Here is a 17983-nt window from a genome sequence, read left to right on the forward strand (position 1 = left end):
CCTGAAGCAGACATGTCGGTAACGCGGAAACTAACGGGGATGATAGACCTGCATATTACTAAAGATTGAAAGTGTCGCAGATTGAGGTGGGCGAGGGGTTCATCAATGTCTCGCTATTATCAGCAAATCAGAGTTACCTTAAATATATTACTGATTCCACGTTCGATTAATTTATCATTGTCTGCTGTCTTCATAATTTTCGAAATGGATTTACTCTTATGATATTTATACATGTTCTAATCATTGAGCATGGCTTTAATGTACTATATGTAATGCTAAACAAGAACTGTTACAGTGTCTAAAAGGTTCTCTTGAAAGCAAAAGGTCAAAACAAAAGATAGATACATTCACATCAATATCTACAATTTACAAACGAAAAAGTCGTTCCTGTGACACCATGCAATGACTTGTATTATATGACAATTTATCGTTGTCCATCTAACTACAATCAAAAAACGAACATTCATTTAGGATTCACAATACAGCCTGCTGCAATTTGCTGATGCCGCTCGGCTACAAATAGATAGTAGGTTCTTTGGTTTTCAGACGATTCGATAGAAAGCCTGATATGACGTGACCATCAACTGATGACCAGGTAAGACAATGTCCACCTAAAACATCTACAGGGCTAAATGGAAATTACATGTTTCATGATTTCCTTTGTATTTAAATCTTACAATAAGATATTCTGAAATGAAATAAGTATCCTAATATGAGGTAGGAGTTTAAGGTGGCAGTCCAATTATCCAAATAGGGATTGGATCTTGCTTTGGTTGATATCATGGGGTAATGAACTGAGTTCCTCTTGAAATTTGAATGAACTGCTTATTTGTTTCAAGAGGAACACAATTTATTAAGCCATGATATCGACCAAAGCAAAATTAAATCGTTATATTTCAATTCATTCGTATTTAATTAATTATTTTTATATTCATTATTTAAAAAGTTTTGCGAGTCTCTGGACTCGTGCAAGTCTACAACGATAGACATAAGAAAGTATCTGTCATTAGAATACAACTAATTAAAATAAAAAATGTTATAATTTGTCATACATTTATTTAGTAACAATCATTTCATCAGTGTAATCCAGCTGGGGAAAACGTTAAAAAAGATTTAGAAGTTTTTGCAAAAAGCGTCCGCCAAAGCTGCGAAAGTATAATTTATAGACTGTGATACGGTTGTATCTCGCTTCGATTCAAAATGGAGAGTCACCGTAACGTGATGGGACCGGCATTGTTCTAGTAGCTTATGTACCCTTTAGCTTTGAAACAAGTTAAACAACTGATTAAAGGTAAATCAATAGTCATTGACTTTCATATAGCTTTTTTTATCGTCGCTCCGCCTTCGTCACTTGCTTGTTACAGAAACGTTCTTAGTTTTGACACATACGTCACACACGGACATGGCACATTTCATTCTTCTTTGGTACCGCAATGTTGCTCGACTCGAATGATAAACATGGGCCAGTAAAACGATAAAAGGACAGAAATTGACCCGATAGACCAATCAAATCATAACAAAACATTATATGCTTATAATATGCTTAATTATTAGGCCTACAACACTTCCCCCTCCACAAAGAAATGTAAGCTTAACGATGTCTCACACTCCTACTTTGGGGACGATATGAACAAAACTAATTCTAAAATAACTAAATGAAAGTTTATAGAAATGTTCTTGAAAATTTAAATGGTAGAAATCTGTAATATTTGCACTTTATTAAAACCTTTATTAAAACATCACTGCTAAGATGTATGCCTACCAACACAGTAGGCCTACAGAAGTAGTTAGGAAGCTACACCTTCTTAGGCAAAAGTAGGTCCAGAACATTGTCTTGCGCGAAGACCGGTGTTGAATTGAGATATTGAAAGACGACGATGACATTACAAGAAATCATACCATTTTCATTAGTTAAGCAGCTTAAACTAAGTGGCTGATTGCTTCATGATCATTGAGCCTAATATCAAAACATATGTCATAGTGTTGCATCAGTGCTGATAACTGGCAACAACAGGGTATTGCCATGTAAATTGGAGTGATTCAGTGATATGGACATATATACATTGTATTACCCTTATTGCTATCTAGTAGTCGCGTTTTTCGTTCCGGAGCCGGTGTACGGAATCCATACCGGTGTTGTATATAACATCATGTAACAGAAAGAATTTTGTTAATCGATATGAAGCGTTGCTCTACAAGAGAAAAATAGGATTTTTTTGTCCTTGATTGACTTTAAGACCGAACAACTTTGCTTTCTTTTCTGGAGTGATTCAAAGGAAACAAGTAAACACCGTTAGACAAATTGATACTTAAAGGTCACTAATCCACACACCTTAAGCCAGTGTTCGGCTGCACTAATAGAAAAATCCATTTTTTATTACGTCATTACCTATGAATCAAAGCAGGCACAATTCTGCATTAAACGTTTAATTGCGCAATATATAAGACATCAAAAACAACACTTTCACATGTTTTTATAAGACTATTTCTATACATACAGCAGAATTTCTTGAATATAAAAATTGTTATATTTTTAAGCAAACACTACTAGAAGTAGAAAACTTTAAAAATAGAAGTACAAGTGCACGAATGATGAAATATTGTAAATATACTAACTTATACAAAAATAAGCATTTCAATGAGGTTAATACATGTACATTGTTATATCAACCCCAGAAAAATATTAACTGATAACGCAGTTTGACTCAAACATTATCGAGTAATATACTATTTCTGAAATAATCGGGCGATATTATTTTATCGATGTTCATATGAGGTTTTTTCGACCAATGAGTTGTGGAGAAAATCTTAACAATAAAAGCAGTGTATACAAGTTTACATCTAGCCATAAATTTAATTCTAATTAATAAAGTGAAACAATATAAAAAGAACCATTTGATCATATTACAATAAAAATGTTTAAAAACATTATGAGGTAAATCCTTTTGGAAATGACTAAAACAAGCTTTACCTGATGCCAAATCATTTTTTTGCAATACAATTTGAAATCCTTATCTATTAAACAGTGAAAGGCAACAATCCACAATTTATCAGTAAAGAAGAGAGGTTGACCTCAATAATTATTGAAAAAACTTTAGTATGTCAACATTCAACAAGCTTCGTGCTGAGAAAACAAAGACCTTCATCACAGGTAAATATATCCCTATAAAGTTGTCAAGCTTGTGTATTGTTCTATCAATGTAAATCCTCTATTTCAGTGTATAACAAGATATCAGCTGTGTCCAGATATTCCGTTTATACCCGTTTGGAAACACGATTAATCCGAATTTAATTTATAAAAGCATAGCGTATGTGGCGGTTAAAGTACAATTTTCCGGTACAGACCATATATATACGAATGATTTTTTGGTAAGCCATAGAATACAGACTCGAGATGAATCTGTAGTTGATGATGGCGTTTGTATGTGATAAAGTGTATGCTAACCTGAGGTTTATTGGGATATCACAAAGTGTCTTTGATTATGACATTTCTATGACGGATAGGCAACTCTTAAAAATCAATGTAAATAGAGTTACCTTGTCGACAACGACTGGCGCAGGTTAGACTGATTCAATTTAGGTAGGGATAACATTTTGAATTTAGAAACTTTCTCATCTTCCAAAGCCTACTTTCAGCTTTACTTATAGTCATTTTACATCGATTGATATTTCCTGCATCACTTGCTTCTTTTCCTTGAGGAGTTGATCTTTGAACATTAAGAAGTTTTGATTTCATATGAGTACCATAATCCCATCTCTTGATTTGATTAACTCCAAGTAAATGCATCTAGTGTATGTACAGATCGATAGAATTTCGCGTGGAACCTCGCTTACCAACTCAACATCGAGAAATAATACATTTCATTGCTGATAATATCCTGTTTACTACAGCTTTGTCTTTCTTAATTCTATGTTTATGTTTAACAAATCGGAAAACATTACATGTTCCAAGAACGACACTGTTTGAAGCAGGTTAGCTTGAAAACAACAAGTGAAGGGTATGGTGTAGTATTTCAGGGATTACACTACACAGAGATAACTGATTTTATAAGGTCTACTGTCCTTATGTCTCTAGATACTTCAAAGATATATATTCAAAAAGAAAATAAACTCAATTGCTTGATTTATTTTTTATTGTTTTTCTATTTTTTATTTGTCATTCAATATAAAAAGGATATTTATTGTTTCTCGAAGAATAACATTTATGGGATGGAAACTAAAATAGAGATGGAATTTAAGTGTTTTTCTTCAAGAAATAAGGAAATTCTATTATACTCTTCCTCATTTACCGAGCTGTAATAAGAGCAAAGAAACAATCTCAAATGACAGATGGAAACAGGAGACATATTTAAAGTTCTGCACAAAACTGCCCTACAGTTTTAAGAACAACAGAACATTTTCAAATAATTGTACATCGTAAATCATAATTGCAATAGGAATACGTTTCCGTAACCTTCATCAAGCAGCAACATATCGCTCACCCCTACGCATGTAGGTTGTTTTGAAATCTCTCCGCGAGTATGTTGATGTCAATAAAAGGAAATTATCAATAACGAAATCGAAATAGCTAGGCTTTCCATATAGTTGTAGTTGAAAGTTTAAAACTACACAAAACTAAAATTAAAACAGTAGTTCGTGTATAATGTTACAAAAATACTCTAATACATCAAAGAAAAGCATTCCTTGGTATGATATATGAAACAAGAAAAAGTACATTTGTAATGTTAATGCAGGCACTCGTGTCATTAGGACGTTATATATGTATATCCTACGGATTGCTTTTTGATTTAAAGGGACAATTCAGGCTAAAAGAACATTAAAATTTGTACATATATCGCCAAAAACCAGTTCTAATAGATCAGTTGGTTTTACTGTAATAAGCCAGAAAAGCCCATGGTGGTGAAATGCGTGTGGAGTGTTCAAACTCGCTCGATGTCCGCCATTACACATTGTGGGCGAACTTCTTGTATGCCGAACCCTGTCCCTTGCTCGTAGAGTAATGCTACTTTTGTCTAGAACTGCTCAAATCGCTCTGACAATAGTGTGTTTACCTTATTAGGTGAATTGGCTCGTCTAAAAAAAATCATTTTATCACCTCCTCAGTGGTTATGCAGTTCATTTGTTAAACGTGCATGACGTTGGCTCGGGTATAGATACAGCGAACATATTTAACCTGCTGAATCGTATTGATCAACGATTTATAATTACAACGGTATAGATTAAAATACTAAACAATGACGTAGAATTAATCAATATTATATATTATATGTTTCATAAGAAATGTAGAACAATACATATATGCCATATTTTGCTTCTTGGATATGTAAAAGAATTAGCCTGAGTGAATTGTCCCTTTAAGCATTGAAGTCACTATTTTTTAATTTCATCGGGGTATGAAATAATTTTGCTTATAATTAATTTTCCAGACTACTAAAAAATGAAATACGTTTACACGTACGATTCCATTGATTTTTTCCAAGGGATTATTTTTTTCCAAACCAATACGCAACGTCAATGTTTCTATTGTGACGTCACGATAACGTCGGGTTTCCGCACCATTCTCGGATATTTTTTTTCATCGTGGAATGAAAAAAATGAATAGGCCAATCAGAAAGCCAGAAACAAAGAGAAAATTAATTATAATGTAATCTTTATTTGATAATCGATTTTCAAGCAAATGAATTTAATTTCCACAATGATTATCCTATTATATATATCACTGGTCATATGCAATAACAAAATAGATAATTAATTCAGTGACTTATCTGATATCTTTGAACTTGTCTTATTTCTTATCTTGATGTTTGCGTAAACATGTAAAAAAAGATTCGCCTGTAGTTATACATGCCATTGCCGTAAAATTAAGTAGAAAGTGGAGGTAGCTGTACTCTAGAGACCGGGACAACACTTATCGACAGTGTCTTGTGAAGTTTGGTCACGCTCACGAGTATATAATTCAGATAGTCATCGAAAAGGCAATGGATTGGATTTAATTACTGCACCGACTATATCAATAGATTTAATTAACTATCCAAACAAATTAGAAATGATGTCTTTGAAGTTCAGACCACTGTACTAGAATCAATACTACCCACCTCGTGGTTGTATACAATTGCGCATGTTTTACGTGGTCACCGGAAGTGGCTACCTTTCTCGTCTCCTTATAAACCGCGACGTGAACGGTACACGGCACTTATTTCTCACGCACTTTATATACAGTTACGGTTTTGAACAGAGTGTTGCTAAGTAATTGTGTCCACAGATGATAACGACTGATACACACTTCGTTACTCCACGCTAGACGTTAGAGCTATTGGATTCACCGCGACATGTTTTTTCAATCTATAACAGGATGTGGACGCGAGCAGACGACAATTTATGTGTGCTGGATGCTTAGCGTTATGGCTTTACCTCCAACGGTTATTTGATTTTCATTAACTCTTGATTATTGAGTCGGATATTTCCGCGAAGAGAACATAACGGAATGTGTTTAGACCTCTTAGAAAATGATGGGAGCCTTTTAGAATTCTATACGAAGTTAAATCCAAGGAACGTTTAATGGAAGCATTATCTAAACACGGTAAAAGCTAACATCATCATCCGAATAGTGAAGCAAACTTTATAAGTTTCGAGAACTTCGAGTTAAGTGTACTGTCAGCACAAGACTTGGTACTTCTCAAGTTCGCTCAACCTTCAAAACGGTAAGTTTTATAACTTATTTTTAAAAGTAAGATAAATGTGTAACTAAGATTTAAATCAACATTAAAATACCGTTAGTAGCATTACATATGCATTAGAAAATAAAACTCGTTAGATAGGTCTTCTTTTTCTAGTAATTTAACTTTAAAAAATTATTAGTGAAAGTAATCTGAGTTATGCTTCTGAAAATTATATCGAATGGTTTAAAAAATAGTTGTAAAAATAACATCGAAATCATTAAAAAGTTAAGCTGCTGCATCGCATAACTATTAATCATTGAAATGCACCTTCAAAAGAGTCCTATCTTGTCTTCAGATAATGTAATACTAAAAATGCTATTATTTGTTGTTCATATATTTTTATATCGTACTAAAGCATTAACTATTCTTACTGAAATTTCTATATTTTCTCCTACACAATGTATCGCTACAGCATGCTTCAAATCGTTTCTGCAGTGAATATTATTTCGCCAAGATTCACACTATATATTGAAAGGAAATGAAGCAAGAAAGGTGTGTGCCAATGAGGGAAATCGGTTGGAGTAACAAGTCTATGTTTTGATCCTTTAGAGCTTCAATCATGCATGTTGTTTGCGATTGATATTTGTTCATAGTGCTTCAAAGTATTGCGACCCAAAACATTATCCTATAATCATAGAGCAGAGATGTGAGATCATCAGCTTTGTCTAATGCTTCAAAGTATTGCGACCCAAAACATGATCCTATAATCATAGAGCAGAGATATGAGATCATCAGCTTTGTCTAATGCTTCAAAGTATTGCGACCCAAAACATGATCCTATAATCATAGAGCAGAGATATGAGATCATCAGCTTTGTCTAATGCTTCAAAGTATTGCGACCCAAAACATTATCCTATAATCATAGAGCAGAGATATGAGATCATCAGCTTTGTCTGATGCTTCAAAGTATTGCGACCCAAAACATGATCCTATAATCATAGAGCAGAGATATGTGATCATCAGCTTTGTCTAATGCTTCAAAATATTGCGACCCAAAACATGATCCTATAATCATAGAGCAGAGATATGAGATCATCAGCTTTGTCTAATGCTTCAAAATATTGCGACCCAAAACATGATCCTATAATCATAGAGCAGAGATATGAGATCATCAGCTTTGTCTAATGCTTCAAAATATTGCGACCCAAAACATGATCCTATAATCATAGAGCAGAGATATGAGATCATCAGCTTTGTCTAATGCTTCAAAATATTGCGACCCAAAACATGATCCTATAATCATAGAGCAGAGATATGAGATCATCAGCTTTGTCTAATGCTTCAAAATATTGCGACCCAAAACATGATCCTATAATCATAGAGCAGAGATATGAGATCATCAGCTTTGTCTAATGCTTCAAAATATTGCGACCCAAAACATGATCCTAATCATAGAGCAGAGATATGAGATCATCAGCTTTGTCTAATGCTTCAAAATATTGCGACCCAAAACATGATCCTATAATCATAGAGCAGAGATATGAGATCATCAGCTTTGTCTAATGCTTCAAAGTATTGCGACCCAAAACATGATTCTATAATCATAGAGCAGAGATATGAGATCATCAGCTTTGTCTAATAACGCTTTCGACTATCTAAATTAGAGACAATAGAAATATTAAAACTGAAAAAATGGCATTGCAGGTGCGATGTCTGCCCTTTCAAACAATGCAGTAGGCAAACAAAAATGCAAATGTAAAAAAAATAATCCGTAAAAATATACGACTTGGCAGTAAGGTCGCAGTAAACGTTTACAGAAAAGACAGTTGTCTGAGTGATGTTGTAATATTTGTATTTCAAGTTGCAGTAAGGATCGACATTGTTCTGCATATGAGGTATCCAATTAAAGACAATTACATGAATTATGGTATATTATTACCCCTTTTAACTGAATCACTTTAATGAAAAAAATAAATTGAAATATGATTTTTTTCGTACTATTATGTTTCCATTTAAACCAATAGTTTGTTAATATTCTGCATATTAAAAAGCGAAAGTTTCAATGGAGATAGTTCAATTACTTGAAAGTCGCTACCCTATATTCCACAATGAACGATGCTGATTGAATCAAAATTGATTCACTTTGCTGCTGATTTTTCTTATTACGTCACAATCAATTTGGCTTATATCTCATATCTGTGTAATCGGTAAAGCAATATAGTTGGATAATTCTACCATAACTTTATCGTATAATGACGCTGCGTGCAATCTGTGCTGTTTAACGACATGGTGGCGTTGTTGATCACCTGGTATATAATTATATTTATCCTACAACTCCACCAGCAATTTAAACGTTTATATAACATATTATCAAAAAGACTCATTTGTGGTTTTTTTTTATTCATTTTGAATTATTATATTCTACACGAGATGAAGTTAAGATACTACATGCTTTAAGAAACAAATATGTTGGTACTGAAGACATTGAGAATCGTGTTAAAATCTATAAGAGCTGTAATCGAGTTGTGAGTTGTAAGTCCCATCTGCCGAATGAGATTCATGCAGGTTCATTTGAAATCATCTTCAATCTATTGTGCAGTTTTTAAGCGTAAAAGACTTGTGTGGTGTATTTACAACATTCCATTTCCACGACAACTCTCGTTTTCAGTTCACCATGGTTTGATAGTGGGCTGTTTCAAAGTACTGAACGGATCTTTCTCAAATTGTATATGTAGATGCCTTTAGACCCTAGTATATCGCATAGTCGACAGGCAGCTATCTCAGATTTTGATAGTTGTAATCGCTATTTCTCAGAAAGTACTAGAAAAATGTCTTGCATATATACGTTTCCGTAGAACCCTAGTGTTTGTGCATTTTGGGACCGATCAGTCATTAAGATGACCGACAGACTGCCATCTTCGATTTTGATAGTTAAGGTTTAAAACACACAGAAAATATACCTTATTCCATTGTCATTGTTTGGTAGGCGTCAAGATCCCTCTGGATTCCCTGGTTTTATTGTTCATTAAATAATCCAAGATGTGAATGTCAATGAAAAAAGTAGATAGTTACAAAAATTGTAAGGACCTAATTTTAAAACTTCTCTGTAATCATCAAGATCACTATGTTGCGTTTGCGTATTAACGTGGAAACTAGGAAAATAACGTTTACTATAAAATATATAGTTTGATGGTACGATAATTAGTTATAATAATCATATTTGAAATAGTTTACACTTCTTGTCTATTAGTGATAACATTATCTTTGAGTACGACGTCTCGTTGGTCTTTCGTAACTCAGCTCAAAAGAATAGACCTTTTTTCCAAAACGTGTTTCTCAAAGAAATATAATAAGAACCTTAATGCAATGTCTGAAATATTATAAAAGATACGAAACATTTACTCTTGACCAGATTACCATAGAAAGGCGCAGTAATGGCCACAAAGATGGAATGAGGAAGCATAAGCAAGAACCCAAATTCCAGAAACATATCGGATAGAGGCTAAATCATATGATGAACGAAATAATGCAATAAATTCAGGAGAACTTTAGAGTGTATTTAGCATTCAGGACTTTTTCAAGCAGAATGCAGATGTCACATTGAAGTACCTTTTTCAGACATATGAATTGGCCACTCTTCTGTGTCCCGTTCGAATTTCACCACAGGAGTAGGCTGCTATCCGTTCGACTGAGCGACTTTGTGTAAATATATAGCTCCCATTGTAGACCTTTGGATGCAACTGATTAACCCGACGGTGTATATAAGCAACACCTAAAAGAAAAACATTACTATCTCTAAACCTGACCCTTATTTAGAGCCTCGTCCAAATATAGGCAATGCATTCATACATTTACATTCGTACGGTATTACACAAAACAATGTTGCAATGATTCAATGGCCTATTCACTTCAGAAGAGAAAGCATCTCCGGTTATTTTGACAACTGACACACAGCATTAGAACATAGGAACAGGATTGAAAAAATGGCATATCAGACCATCATGGTGCATATTTAACGACCTTTGTAAATACATATACGGTTTATGATAGCACTCCTAGGCAACGTTATCTGTCGAAACATTTTCTTTATTTTCTCGCAAAAGTCCACACCGGTCAGGGACACTAAATGCAATTTCATATATTGAATAACATTATCTATGTTCGGAAAAGGAGAATTAAAAAGGAAGTTAAATAATTATGCAGCCTGGTATAAATTGTTGAATTTTCCTATATCGCCTTCTTACCCCCCTTTCTGACCACTTTCATCCCAAATTTCTATTTCCTCCCCATGTTTTCCATCTATGTCGATATCGATCAATTCCTAGTGTCAATATTGTTCTACCTGGATACTTTTCTGGTATAACCCTGAATGTTACAGGGCACTTACGTAAAACGATAGAAAAGAAAGTCGCGCAACCCTGGTAAATTAAACATTAGTTGTTATTTAGGAAAGTTCATATAGTGAAGATCAGGCATTTTATATCAATGTTTATTGTACAACTCCGGAGCCTTGTGTTATAAGTATCGGACCGAGCTTCGTCCAATGACACTTGGTGGCGCTGGTTTATTCCACAGTCGTTGTCCCAGCATGGGATCGTCTGAGAAACAGTCAAATTACTATCTGTATGGCCCTGTTAGGACCTACCGATCTCTCCTAAATACCATCGATCTGACATGTTCTGGTTGTTTCTTTAGAATTAGAATCCTTTGTGTGGGACTCCATGATGTAGCAGACAAGGGTACCACGTGAGGGGGAACTCGCAAACATGCCCTTTGATAAATCAATCTATTTTGTAAGAAACACGACATCAGATGTACACTGTATATTATTTTCTCGCAGCCTTTCAAGGATAAGATTTCTGTATGCCATTTGCTAGAAATGAGATGACACTGTATGTTGATCATGAGCTGAAACATGCGAACATTTGAAAACGTTTTACGATTCTGTAAAATTGTAATTCAAAAAACGAAAGGAAAAAGAAAGAAGAACAGCATACAAATGTCAATAAATAAACTGGAACAACATGATATTTATTGTCTTTTATAACCTTGCTTGGTCAGTTTGAATTTGAAAAAAAAGTTCGGTATTTGACCTATACACATCCTGTGTCGGTTCTCAAAACTGAATATTTTCTTCAGCTACATTTTAAAATTTATCAGAGTGACTTTAATCTAAATCCTTATCGATTGGTCCTATCCACGCTAATTAAGTTTATCGGTCATTTTGGTAGATTTGACTACCTGTATTGGATGGAATCAGTTCTTTTCTTAATGCAATGTCTTGAGTAAATCGGAAGCCGCCTGTAATAAATTGTCTGTTGCGGTGATTACATGCACGGCATCCAACTGCATTATTAGTGTGCTTCATTATGCGCATTGGTCCGACAATACCAAGGAAGGCGTCTGGGACATTTTTATTACTTTATACTTAACCAATATAACTGTTCCATAAAACTCTCTGAACAGAAACCATTTCGAAGGTACACAAACCGAGACTTTTCGAATTCTACGGTACGTCTAACTTAATACAATTGAAGTCTGGATGATAAACATTATTTGGACGGCTTACGGACTGTGATTTATATCCCCCTAATGTCTACCTGGTGTATATCCAATCATCACGTGGACTTGCCCACTGGTCACTACAGCCGACCTGATAATCCCCATCTCATCACACGGCGGTTCGTTATCCTGTGTTGTGGCGACAGACAATCTAGCAGTGCTTGTCAGTTACACCATAAACTCATCCTCTCATTACATCGTGTCTTACCAAACGGAAAATCATAGGTATCCGGTGTCTACTAAAGCTTATAGGAAGTCTATATTGTAAATTTGTCTCGGGACAGGGGAACCTCGTACATTACCGTAAAAATAAATCCTCCTTACGTTGATCGTTATGTGAAATATGTAATTACTTAAATGAGTATGCACACAACATTATTCCTATAAAATGCAACAATAGACATCTATTGTGAAAATATATTTTGCTCATCAATGACGTTTGCTTATTTTATGACAAAAGGACTATCTGATTAACTACATGTGAATAATGTCCAATATAATTCACAAAACAATAACTATAAAATTAAAATAAACAAATTGTTAGAGAAGATATGGCTAAGTGCTGAAAATAGTAAGTGTCTTCTATTGACAAAAACAATTCAGGTCAATTCCGGGAAATAAGGCCTTGCAATACTTGAGTCCAATGTTGAAACGAGACCTTTGTATTCCATAGCAATGTGGAAATGTCCTGTCGAAATCTCAAAGGTGATGCGATAATCACATTAGTTTTTACTGACATACGACAGGCTATTTTTAACCCCAATCGAGTTTCTGTTAGCAAATTGTCAGAGTACTACAGATATAAAATAAACGGTGCAGTGGTCATATATAAAGAGGCGTCTGGCGTTTTCCTGATCATTCAGTTACAGATACATTTGATAACGTCGTTGGTCTAAGTGATTACATTTAGAAATTAAGAATACGTCTCTATGTCAAATGGCCAGTCATATAAAACGTATATTACAAATATCCATATATAGATGTGAGCCCGATCAGCGATATTCACATAATGCCTTAAATGTGTTGAGTATAACCATGATGACGTAACATCCGTGTTAGATATGAAAGGCTAAAGTCTGCCTTATACGTCTGCTGTAGTATATGAAGATATACGAGCACATTCACACAAAGAACAGTAAACACCATGCCTGAATCATATGGTAGGATGAGAGACACATTAGCATATGATGCGGTACCCAATTCGGATACTTGACAAATATTGGTACTGCTGCCGACCTAGCCAGACGCTCTGATCTATATGTTGACTTGAGATAGGGAACTACTGGGGAATGCCTTTTTTTGAACAGAATCCTACTGTGTAGCCTGGAGCATCATCCTAGGATAAAGGAGAAAGTGCATCCACTATAATACTGTACACATCAGGTAGACAATGGTACTTTTTGTCTTATTGCATAGCATGCTAATGTAACGTGAAAAATGAACGACAGACAGCTGAGGCACATTCCTGTGGGATAAATAGCCTTAAATAACAGAACAGCGACGGCTTTTCTCTTGATACTTCTCACGTCCTTACGCGGCCAATGGTGCTCAAATGAAGTTGTTCAAAATAAAATATAGGAAGTCACAATGAGAATGATGTTGCAGCAAGAATAAAAACTGATCTGTATTCTATAAAATTGGTTGTTTTTGTTCCTGCTCAGTGCTCCGAATAAAGGAGTGGGACGACTGGTTTGGCCATGGGCTAGGAGGGTTCCACAAGCACCCCCTCCAAACCTCCGAACCAATATTTTTCTTAACCCTTTTGAACCACTGATCAAAAATCAAAATGTTAAATTGCATAAGTCGGGATGAACTTCCGGTTATAACATCATCAAGATTACATTGACATTTTTCAACCGAAGTAGACAAATGAGGTATCAATATGACCACAATAGAACAGTTAATACATATCAGGACCACATAATCCAATATATATAGTGATTTCTACGCAAAAAATGAAAAATTGGATTTTAAGCTTTCAGCAATTTTTTCTTATTTGGCTTGACACAGCAAAAATGTTTTACCAACAACAAATTATCATTTCTAATCAGTTTTTTTGACTACATACAATGTATCAATCAGTTGAAACAACAACAACAAAAACAAATGTTAACATTGTAAAAGTTCCGGTTATGACGTATTCAAAATGGCAGTCATCTCGAATTTCACTAAAAAGTGAAAAATAGTCATGACATTGACATTTTTCAACTGGAGTAGACAAATGAGGTATCAAAATGACCACAATAGAACAACAAATACATATTAGGACCAAATAATCCAATATATGTAGTGATTTGTACGCAGGAAAAGAAAAATAAGATTTTAAGCTCTCTATCCCTTGCCCTATTTGGAGTTTGGTCCTTTTGCTGTACCGCTGACTTAAGGAAACGTTCCATTGGTCCAACGGTACCTTTCTCGTCTTTTCTATCTGTTGTGTTTGTCTCCTTACAAGGTGGTAGTGTGGTGTCCTTTTTCTGCTTTTCTTTGCGTTTTGTTTTCTCCTTTTCCTCAACGTCACTGTCTATGTATGCGTCTTCCTCATCCTGGCTGTCAGACGAGTTAGCAAGACCATTATGTACACAGTCGTTCTGTCGGTGGCCGACTTAATGACAGAAGTTGCAGACCCATCCCTTTTTACACTCAAAAGCGGAATGACCATCTTCTTTACATATTACACAAATGGGTTTTTATTGTTTGTTTCAGAGGTGGTGTTGTACATATACGTATCTTTGGTTTGGCCATAGTCCGGCATTGTACTTCCAAATTTGATAAATTTAGGTAGATGAGTGGTCAACTTTTCGACAATCACTATTCTGTCACCAGTGTCACAGTTTGTCAGTTTAGTATTCACCCTTAGCTTTTCGCGGTACACGTCGATAATTTTACAGTTTCTGAGCGTTAGAGCACGGCGTATTTGACCGTCATCAGCGGACAACGGGACGTTTGAAACGCTTAATTTTGTGGTCGTTTCAATATTATATTTGGGACTCTTGGGATTCTCTGGTAATTACATAATCCCTTTCCTTCGAAGTACAACCCCATCAGTTCAAAGTTTCGTTCTGTCAGACATATTATCGACATATAACCTCCAAAATCTCCCCGTTCGCTGTATTCCACTGATATGATAAGGAGATACAACTTTTCCAAGAGAGATGTAAAGTTCTTCATGTTTTAACAACATTTTTTGTCAACATTTCGAAACCCAAAGACCTCCTCCTCACTAAGGATAATGGGTTTAGCTCTCCCGTATCCAACAGGATACACAGTATTTGTGATATTATTTTGTTTAGAAACAGATTCAGACAAAGTATGTTCATTTTTTTGCTACTCATCATCTCAGTTGTTAGACCTTTGTTTTGGTGTAGGCTCCCACTCACCTGTCTCGAGGAACTCACGCACGGACTCAAGTAAATCTGACACACCACTGTTCATAGTGTAACCTACCCGTTCCGCTTGATTAGCTCTTACCTGCTCACTGATCATTTTTAATCAAAATATCTCAAAAATTCAACGCTGTTAATGTCTATCAAACCTCACGGCCTTTTGTAGATATGCTTGCTAAACAGCACTCCAAATCTTGTATCAAAATATACGGTAATTCAATCACACAATTCAGAATATTCTGTAGAGCTCAAATCATCGTTCATAACCATAATCAGGTTCGATAACTCTTCGTGATTTGAGTGAAATTCAAGATGGCGGCCATTTTGATGACGTCATAACCGGAACTTATACAATGTTAACATTGATTTTTGTTGTTTTTGTTGTTTAAACTGAAGTGGTCGAAAAACTGATTAAAAGTAATAGTTTGCTGTTGGAAACATTTTTGCTGCGTCAAGCCAAATATGAAAAATTTGCTGCAAAATCACCATTTTTGAGCTTAAAATCTTATTTTTCATTTTCTGCGTAAAAATCACTGCATATATTGGATTGTTTGGTCCTGATATGTATTTGTTGTTCTATTGAGGTCATTTTGATGCATATATTGTAGGTTTGGCGGTTTGAGGGGTGCATGTGAGACCCTCCTGGCCCATGGCCTACATCTAACATGTTGTGACAGAGGCTAATTTTAAGTTCTAATTCATTTTGAGAAAACTAAATCTTTCATTGACATAATAGCAATGATATATTCTATTAATTAGTGTACATTCATTATTTATAGAATATGATCACGGCCTAGCATGCTAAGTTATGACTTTCTACACACTTTTTGCGTACAAAATTCAGAGGATTACTTAATATGCATGACTGATCGCACCTATGGTAATGACATGTAGGCTGTAGATAAGCAAGGTTTTAGCCAATATTTAATCAAATCAGATTTGTACCGTGAAGATAGCCTTATAACAAATCTATTGGCTTTCGAGGACTAATATAGTTTCATCTGTACGTAAATCGAGGCCGGTTTATGATTTAATTGTAACACATCGCGTCAGTACACATGAGGATTCATAATGACAGATTTTGACCAAATTCAATAACTGCCTAGACAGGCTGTTGAGACATCAGATCACTAGTTATATCAGATGTATTCAACAGATCTGATTCTACAGGGGACAGGTCTACTAGTCAATGACATCTAGAGGCGAAGTCTGTAGACTGGTAATGCGACAGTTCTGTTCAAGGTTAGACTCGTTCTATTCCCCAAAGGCATTGTCTTGTTACATCCTCCATCTCCTTGTAGAAGGAAGCTAGAGATGACACTGAGCAGAATATCCCATTTTAAAGACAGGATTTTGGCTCCAGATTAGTTCTCAGGGGACACTTTTGTGGCTGATCATAGTTTGGTATTTAATGTAATTTTCAATTTCTGGCTATAACCTTTGATTCCAAGGACACGCAAACAATGCACATCGATAATACACCGGTGCTATTGTCTATGCTGCATTATGCGTCAACTATATCCGACGAGATTCATTTGATGTTTCTGGTTTCTTAACTGCCTTATATTATTTCAAAGAGTTATAGATGCAACAGAAGTGTTTACAATGAAAAAAAACACAACCTTATTGCTTTAAATGTAATCAATTTAACAAAGGATAAATAATATTTTACCGTACATTCTAAAAATTGTTTAGTCTTTGACTTTATATAAAAGATGCAAAAACTGAAATATGATTCAGAAACTGTTCTCAATATCTAATGGTAGTAGTTAGAGGAAAGAAAAACGGACCACCAAACAACTGAACAAAAGCATATCAAGATGATAAAGATTAGACAATATTAGGAACTGAAAAGGAAATCGATGTGATATGAACATGGCATGATGGATTTTGCAATCCAATGTTATGACAGCTTTTTAAATCACAATGATATCACTATTACGGTCAAGTTGTGATTATTGAAAAGACTTAAATGGAATGTTATCCCGAGGTAGTTATATAAAGTATTGGAGGATTATTTCCGAAGGTTTTTCAGCAAAAGGTTTTTCACCTCATCGGTTTGTCCTGATCAACTTGCACGGTATCAAAGCCCAACCGGGGCATTCTCGTTACGTTATTGGATAACGATAGTCAGCAGTAGACAAACTCCTGGAGAAGTCTTTCATTAAAAATGTCCTGGCAGCTATGCCGAGACATGGAGAACGCGGGGACGCCTTCTGGACGGATTATTTCATTTCATTTCTTCATAAACACAAAGAAGACATGTCATGGAATATTTATGCCATTTAATTGTCTGCAGGATACACACAGGGTTGTACTTGTGAAACGAACACTTCGTACCAAATGACCACACCAATGGACAGTGATAATAGTCCGTTT

The 17983-nt window shown here is 35.1% G+C and overlaps 1 protein-coding gene across 1 annotated transcript in view; it reads left to right on the forward strand.

Annotated features, from left to right (window-relative positions):
- Nucleotides 1-6355: 6355 nt before the first annotated feature.
- The window catches only part of LOC138320661 (complement C1q-like protein 4), a 32245-nt gene continuing 20617 nt past the window's right edge, over nucleotides 6356-17983 (forward strand). The window contains exon 1 of the mRNA XM_069263805.1: nucleotides 6356-6701. The gene's annotated coding sequence lies outside the window, so the exon portion shown is untranslated. The remainder of the gene's footprint in view (nucleotides 6702-17983) is intronic.

Source organism: Argopecten irradians, chromosome 4 (genome assembly GCF_041381155.1).
Source record: "Argopecten irradians isolate NY chromosome 4, Ai_NY, whole genome shotgun sequence".
Taxonomy (NCBI): domain Eukaryota; kingdom Metazoa; phylum Mollusca; class Bivalvia; order Pectinida; family Pectinidae; genus Argopecten; species Argopecten irradians.